The 7,483-nt window shown below is 42.1% G+C and overlaps 1 long non-coding RNA gene across 1 annotated transcript; it reads right to left on the bottom strand.

Annotated features, from left to right (window-relative positions):
* Positions 1 to 659: 659 nt before the first annotated feature.
* On the bottom strand, positions 660 to 2,848 carry LOC129541117 (uncharacterized). Its single transcript, XR_008682771.2, has 2 exons — positions 2,797 to 2,848; positions 660 to 1,290 (listed from the first exon to the last, which is right to left on the bottom strand). It is a non-coding gene; the product is annotated as an uncharacterized LOC129541117 (long non-coding RNA).
* Between the last annotated feature and the right edge of the window lie 4,635 nt (positions 2,849 to 7,483).

The following is a 7,483-nucleotide window of genomic DNA, read 5'->3' as shown; positions in this document are numbered from 1 at the left end:
GGTGATGGACAGGGAGGCCTGGCGTGCTGTGATTCATGGGGTCGCGGAGAGTCGGACACGACTGAGCGACTGAACTGAATTGAACTGAACTTAACTGGGGTAGCATCACAAAGGGTAGGAGGAAGAGGAGGCCAACGGAGGGGTGGAATACATATCTGTCAAGTCTGTCTTGCTCCAGGGCCCACTGGACCTGGAAGAAAACCTACAGTCCAAGGCTTCATCTTCATGAGAGACATTAGGACATGGTGCTTAAGCAGAGCTGCATCGAATTCACCTGAGAAATGGTGTCAAAGTGAGAGGCACGCTTCTCTGGTGTCTCAGTCATAAAGAATCCTCCTGCAATGTAGGAGATGCAGGTTCTATCCCTCGGCCAGGAAGATCCCTTGGAGGAGGGCACCGGCAACCCACTTCAGTACTCTTGCCTGGAGAAACCCATGGACAGAGGAGCCTGGTGGGCTACAGTCCATAGGGTCACAAAGAGTCAGACACAACTGAAGCAACTGAGCAGGCACACACAAGAGGCAGGGCCATTTTTCTTGCCCCTTCTCCCATTCTCAACCATATCATCCAGCACATATTTGATTTCCAAGGTCTCAAGCAGCAAGAGAATGGATGACAGTGAAAAGAATATTGGGGCACAAGAGTCCAGAACAAAATGGTGAACAGATTTCTTGTTTTATTGTTTCATTTGGGGCTGCAGATGCAAGGAGATTAGCTGGGGAGTGAGTTAGAGTCTGTGATTTGGGGATTCCAGGGCAGATAGCCCAATTGGTGTCAGAGGTCAGCAGACAGATTCTTGGGAGCGGATTCAGGTTTCTAAATCTCAGGACAGAGAGTCACTCCAGCCCAGAGTTCAGAACCTCACCTGGGACTTCTTAGGCAATCCCAGGAGGAGGAGGAGGAAGTGTTTGTCCATCTGTTGTCCCCAAGTCGGCTCTTCTTGGCTCAGGGTCCACTTCAGCAGCAGCCGCCTCCAGAGGACTGACCACTCCCCCCTCCACAGCACCCAGAGCCCCCCGAGGGCTGGCTGCAGCAGTCAGACCTCTGGGGTTTGCAGTGGTGGGACCTGCGGCGCCTGTGGTGGCTCAGGCAGCAGCCCCCAGACCCAGAGCTGCAGCAGCCCCCGGAGCTGGAGCCACAGCAGCCCCCGGAGCTGACACCACAGCAAGAGGAGACTGGGGGGCACTTTGGGGGGCATTTAGGGGTGGGGCACTTGGGGGCACACTTGGGAGGGGGCTGGCACTGCTGCTGGTTCTGCTGGCAGGACATCTTGGTGGGCGGGTTCAGGAGCTGAGGGAGAGACAGACGGCAGGTCAGACCAGTGCACTGAGACCTCCTTCACGGACTTTCACCATCTTGTCTTTCCCCCACAATCTAAAAGCCTGGTCAAGTAACTCGCATAGAAATTATCTCTAAAATACAGTTTTTCAAGTGCTTTTCACTATCTCATTTGACATTTGGGAGTTTTTCATAAAATGGATGTAGGTTGTCTTCTTTCAACAAAGCAAGACATAAAAGTCAACTAACTAAACTGACAAACTTGCCCAAAGTCAAGGTCCTGTCTTTGGAGAAGCAAAACTGACCTTCACAAAGTCTGACTCAAACTCACTCTACACCACTCAGAATTCTGATAATGTCCAGTCTAGGAGACAGTTTGGAGCAGCAGTGCTCTCTGCTAAGGAAGAACTAGAGATTCCCTTCTGGAGGAACTTCCCAGATAGTTTTCCAGAGACACATGTTATTATCAGATCACATATCATATATAATTTCATAATTATGCATATGTGTTTGGGTTAACCAGTCCATATGTTGGCCCTTTGCAATTCTGTTTATATATTATCTATCTATATCTGTATTTATCTATGTATATGCTTGGCTTCCCAGGTGGCCCTAGTGGTAAAGAATCCCCCTACCGATTCAGGAGACTTTAAGAGAAGCAGGTTTGATCCCTGGGCAGGGAAGATCCCCTGGAAGAGGAAATGGCAAACCACTCCAGTATTCTTGCCTGGAAAATCCCATGGACAGAGGAGCCTGGTGGGCTCAAGTCTATAGGGTCGCAAAGAGTCAGACACGACTAAAGTGGCTTAGTGCACATTGCACACGTGCTCGTATATATATACACACCTACCTGTATATGCAAGTGTATATGTATATCTATATATACATATATAAAATGGAGTTGCTAAATCATTTTCGAGAGAAGTGAGCCCCAAACCTAATCAAGGCAAGGTGGGTGTGAAACTAGGTTTTCTGGTCTAGTGAAACTAGGCTTGGTTATGCACCCTTTACAACACACAATCCCTTCCATTTTTTACATCTTAGCAGGTGAATTTCAACTTGTTAATCATTATTCAACTCAGGAGCTTCGGGTACAGATGCCAGGCAGCACTCCTGACCAAGTGACACTTGGTGAGGGTGAGGCCCTTGGATCTCTGTTTTTATCTAACCCCAAATACGCTGCCTCTGGTCTCCATTGTTTGAAAAATCACTCTGATGCTAGTAGAGGCTTTGGAGCAGAAACAAAGCTGGCTTCTCCAAGGTAATAGCTTCCTTATGGAAGTTTTGACTCATCTAAATCCTGAGAAGCTCAAAAAGATACAGAACTTAGAGCACAGAGCGTAGACACACAAACGCCACCTCCTGCTCACAGCTCATCCCTCATCAGGTTTGTAGATTTTTGCTCCCTCTCGGGACCCACCCTCATCCTTGTGATCCCCAAGGCCCTGCCCCTGCCCTCCCCTCTGGTCTGAACATCCTCTGCGGAAGGCCCTGCTCTGGCTCCCAGTGGACACTTACCCGTGTCCAAGCAGCACAGGGTCTGTCAACACCTCAGGAGAGAAGTGGATGGAGGTGCTCTATCCCTAAGGCCTTTTATCCTGGTCTTAGGCTCTTCCCTCAGGTGTGAGACATGACCTGGGCATGAGAGGACCGCCTCCTGCCAGCCACATGGCTCCTGTGACAGGTGATGACTGGCAGTTCTTTCCTGCGTCTCTCAGTGGGGCTCAGAAAAGTTGCTCCCAGCTAAAAATATGGTCAATAGAAATGGGATTGAATTCCTCCCATCATCTGCCACCTTATTATCCTTAGTGGTACCTGCCTTTCAGTCTCTTTCTTGGAGCTTGGTCCTCCAAACCTTCCTGTTTTTCCCTCCTGTGACCGTAATTCATTAGCTCCAGACCTTCTCATTTGCACAGAAAAACACTGATGTCTCCAAGGTTTTCACTTTGCCATTGGGAGTGAATGTACCTGTGTACACCTGTGTGTCTATGTCTGCACTTGTTTTCTAAGTGTGGTGTGGGTATTCGGTGTGGGTTTGTGGAGCTCACATTCCAAAACAGATTTACCTCTTAAAATCAACTCAAGCTTGGAAAAATTACTCAGAAGTTAGGTTTATGTCTCTGGAACCAGACTTCCTGAGCATGAATTCTAGCTCCAACACTTACTATTTAGATACAATAACTTTCGCTTCTCTGCCTTTGTTTCCTTATCAATATAGTGATTTTATTTTATTTTATTTTTTGATATACGGATATAATTTTATTTTTTTTTTTTTATTTTTTTTAAAATTTATTTTATTGGAGGCAAATTACCTTACATTAATATATTGGTTGCTTTTGCTAGAAAGAAAAACATCAATACAGTATACTAACACATATATATGGAATTTAGAAAGATGGTAACCTGAACCCAATATAGTGATTTTAAATAACTTCTACTTCATGAGTTTCTGAGGACAATCAAATAAGATAGCATATGTAAAGCTCATAGAAGTTTGCCTTGCATATTTCATATACACCAAAAGCTATCATCATAGTTATCATCAACATCATTTTCCTTAATTACCTTCTTAGATGAATGCTGAGGCAATCAATAGATATACTTGTCAAGTATGAAGCCAATATTTGCATAAGCCTTTAGAGTTTCCAAATAGTTTTCTCATATGTCCATCAGCATAAGGCCTGGAGCATGCAGACATATGTATCCTATGCAGACATAGGATACATCACTTTGTATACCAAGTCTGGCCCTATGCTGCCTGAGTATGACTCTTATCTTCCTGCTCAGGTTGTTACTCATAAGGGAATGATTGTAGCATCAATTCCTTGGCTCTCACACAGAAGTCTTATTCAGGAGCAGAGCACTGATACTTAAAGTAATTAGTCTGAGGATTCGTACGGTCCCTGCCTCTAAAGATGTGGTACCCAAGCCATCAATCAATCTGGTTTATATCTGGGTGATAAGCAGGTTTGAAACCTCATAAGGACTGGTTTGCTTGCCTTGACAGTGTGATGTTGATGGAGTTCAATTCAATAAGAATTTTTTTTAAAGCAAATGATTGACTTTCTCAGCCTTCTGTTATCAAGTGATTGGGAGTAAACATGACTGAGTTTTAGATGCAAATAAAAGGCAGATTAAAAGTAATGCTATATGTTTCACCTTGAAAAATTGCAGAAATAACTCTGGTAATTTCTTTTCCAATTTGTTTTGACTATGTACAACTATAATCTAGTAATTAACAAATTCTTGAAAGTGTTCAATTTTTCTAGAATCACCCTGAACTTCACACTGAGGGTTATTTTACTTTTATGCACTAGAACCAGCGTTAAGTATGTTTACCGATTATTTTTTCACCCAACAATCTTTTCTTGTAACATACATCGTCAAATCATAGTCAAAATAACAAAGAAAAATATAGTTGATGGTTTTATAATGTCTGGTAGTGCCAAAGCCACGACATACAAGGAACTGTGATGCTTACCCACTTCTAAATAGAACCATTTCTGTGAAAAAGAGCAACATTTAAGCAAACTTGAAAAAGAAATGACCAACTGAGAAGAAAATTACAATATATACTCCAGGAATAAGACTAAAACTGTTGGTATGCAACTATGTCTCACAAATTAATAAGGAAAAAATTCCGGTGAAAATAATAGTGAAAAGAGATAAACAGGCAGTACAAAATGTTAGATTTATATATGACTGGTAAATGAATGAGGGCCTCCCAGGTGGTGCTAGTGGAAGAACCTGCCTGCCGACGCGGGAGATATAAGAGATACAGGTTTGGTCCCTGGGTTGGGAAGATCACCTGTGGAAGGAAATGGAAACCCACTCCAGTCTTCTTGCCTGGAGAATCCCATGGAAAGAGAAGCCTGGAGGGCTACAGACCACAGGGTTGCAAAGAGTCAGACACACCTGCAGTGACTTAGCAAGCACAAATGGATGAAAAGCTAGAAAAAAAAGACATCTTTTATCTTCTATCAAGTACATTTCTTCATGTCGAATAGGCAAAGATTTAAAAATTTTATAAACTAAGTGTAAATGTGGAGGAAAAAACCACTGTAAATGGAACAGAAGTATTACCTTTCTGAAAGGCAAATTGGTGCTCAATTCATTCAGATTAATTTATTGATAAGTAAAATGATTTAAAATGTACATATATTTTGATTAAACAATTCCAATTTGGGAGTTTTATTCTATGGATATTACCACAAAAATGTGAAAATCTGTATAGTCAATGATATAAAGTGATATTTATAAGAGAAATTAGGAATATATTAATACCTATAATAAATTTTGACATATACATGTAAATACATATACAGTGATTAACATTATTTATGGTTTTATGTTTAGGCATGAGCAGATATTTCTTGACTGAAGCTGTCATATTATTTATTGACTGGTGTTATATATTATAAAGCACAAATATTATACAAGAATCAGAAAATGGAATTTAAAAATAAAACCATATTTAATAGCAGCAAAAATATGAGATATCTAATAATAAATATTTCAAATTTGAACAAATGGAGAAAATTAGATTTTTCTATCTAGTTGCAATCAATATTGGACGAAAATTGAACCCCTATGTGAGACTGTATCCCTTTCCCCTAATCTTCATTCAGGGATCAGTAAATGCATTTGGAGAACTGGGAGAAAAGGACAAATATCAAGTGTGACACATGTGTAGGACTGGGCTCCCTTTCCCTCTGTGATCCACCAGCACAGAGAAGCCATTAAATAAAGTTTGGTATTTTGACTTTCTCAGACTGGACATTCTAATTTCCAAACTGAAACCAGGTTTGTGGTTTAAAAATGGCATTACTTGGGAAGAGCTATAAAGTCACTAAGTCTTCCCAAGTCTTCATCTGGCATCAGAAGACCATGTCACTGAGTAAAATTTCAAGGACAGTAGTATATAATAAAAATTATATTCTATAATCTCAGCTTGCTTAATAGGAGCACAGAGATAGATTGTTTAATAGCACAGCTGCTTGAGGAAACTCTTAGATGACTTCCTAGAAAGATGATATTTTGGGTGGGCCTGTAAGGAGGGATGGAACTCCAAAAGGGTCCAGATGGTGGAAAAGAAACTGAAGAGTACTTCAGATAAAGGGAAGAGCAGGTAATGCTGCTAGTCATAGTAGTAGTCATAGTAATGGTGGTAGTAGTAGTAAGAGTAGTAGCAGTGGAAGCACTTATAAAATAACAGTAGAAACTACTCTTTATTGAGAACTGGACACTGAACTAAGGAGAGTAGCCTCTACTGCTTCCCAGATTAACAGGCATCAGGATGTACAAGTTTAAGTTAAATCTGATAAGGGTGAGTTGCTCAGTATGGTGGGAATACAAGGTTCCATGAGGCAGCATGAATGGTGAACCTTAGAAATTAAGTTGGAAGTGTCTTCTGTTGAGCTTTAAACATAGTACTTAAGAAGAGTGTCCATTATTCTGTAGATAGCCACTGCTTTCCAGAAGTAGAGTGACACATGCATAAATGCCACATAGAGAGCATGTTTGGGAAGAAAGGTGTAGAGAATTTAATGAAGCTGAAAGAGGAAAAAGAAGCAGGATTTGCTGAGAGGTTAGTGTAAAAGCAGGCTCAGATGGTAAAGAATCTGCCTGCAATGCAGGAGACCCGGGTTCGATCCTTGCGCTGGGAAGGATTCCATGGACAGAGGAACCTGGCAGACTGCAGTCCATGGGGTCACAAAGAGGTGGACGTGATTGAAGCAACTGAGCATGCAGCAGGCACATGCCTGGAACCAAGCTGATTGAAGAAGGGGTGGATAAAAACCATGGGTTTTCAAAATGTGTTCAGTTTGTCTCTTCTCTTTTATTCATTCATTATTTTTCTTCTCTTTTTCTTTCAAGCAAGTATGTGCCTGTGTAGGAGTAAGGATGCTTTGGTGGGGTGGGTCAAGAGTGGAGAATGAGTGCCTGGGAGGAGAGGAACATGGAAGAACATGGAACGGCTGGGTGAGGGCCCCAACGGTGGCCAAGAACCCAAGAAATTGTGTTTAAAAAAACATTTGAAACTCGGTCCATCAAGGATGCTTCAGGGCCCTGATGACATAAGAAAAAACAAGAGTTAGGAGCATTTCTCTCTTTTGCATCAGAGTGCCTCTCTGGCACATGGGGTTCAAGACCACCAGCGGGAAAGGACAGGGTAGAGGAGAACAAAGGCAACTCAAGACCAAGA

The sequence above is a fragment of the Moschus berezovskii genome, chromosome 4 (assembly GCF_049115385.1).
Source record: "Moschus berezovskii isolate FMDL1 chromosome 4, NW_MosBer_1.0, whole genome shotgun sequence".
Classification (NCBI taxonomy): Eukaryota; Metazoa; Chordata; class Mammalia; order Artiodactyla; family Moschidae; genus Moschus; species Moschus berezovskii.
The sequence above is the reverse complement of the archived record's forward strand: the minus strand, read 5'-3'. Positions and strand labels throughout refer to the sequence as shown.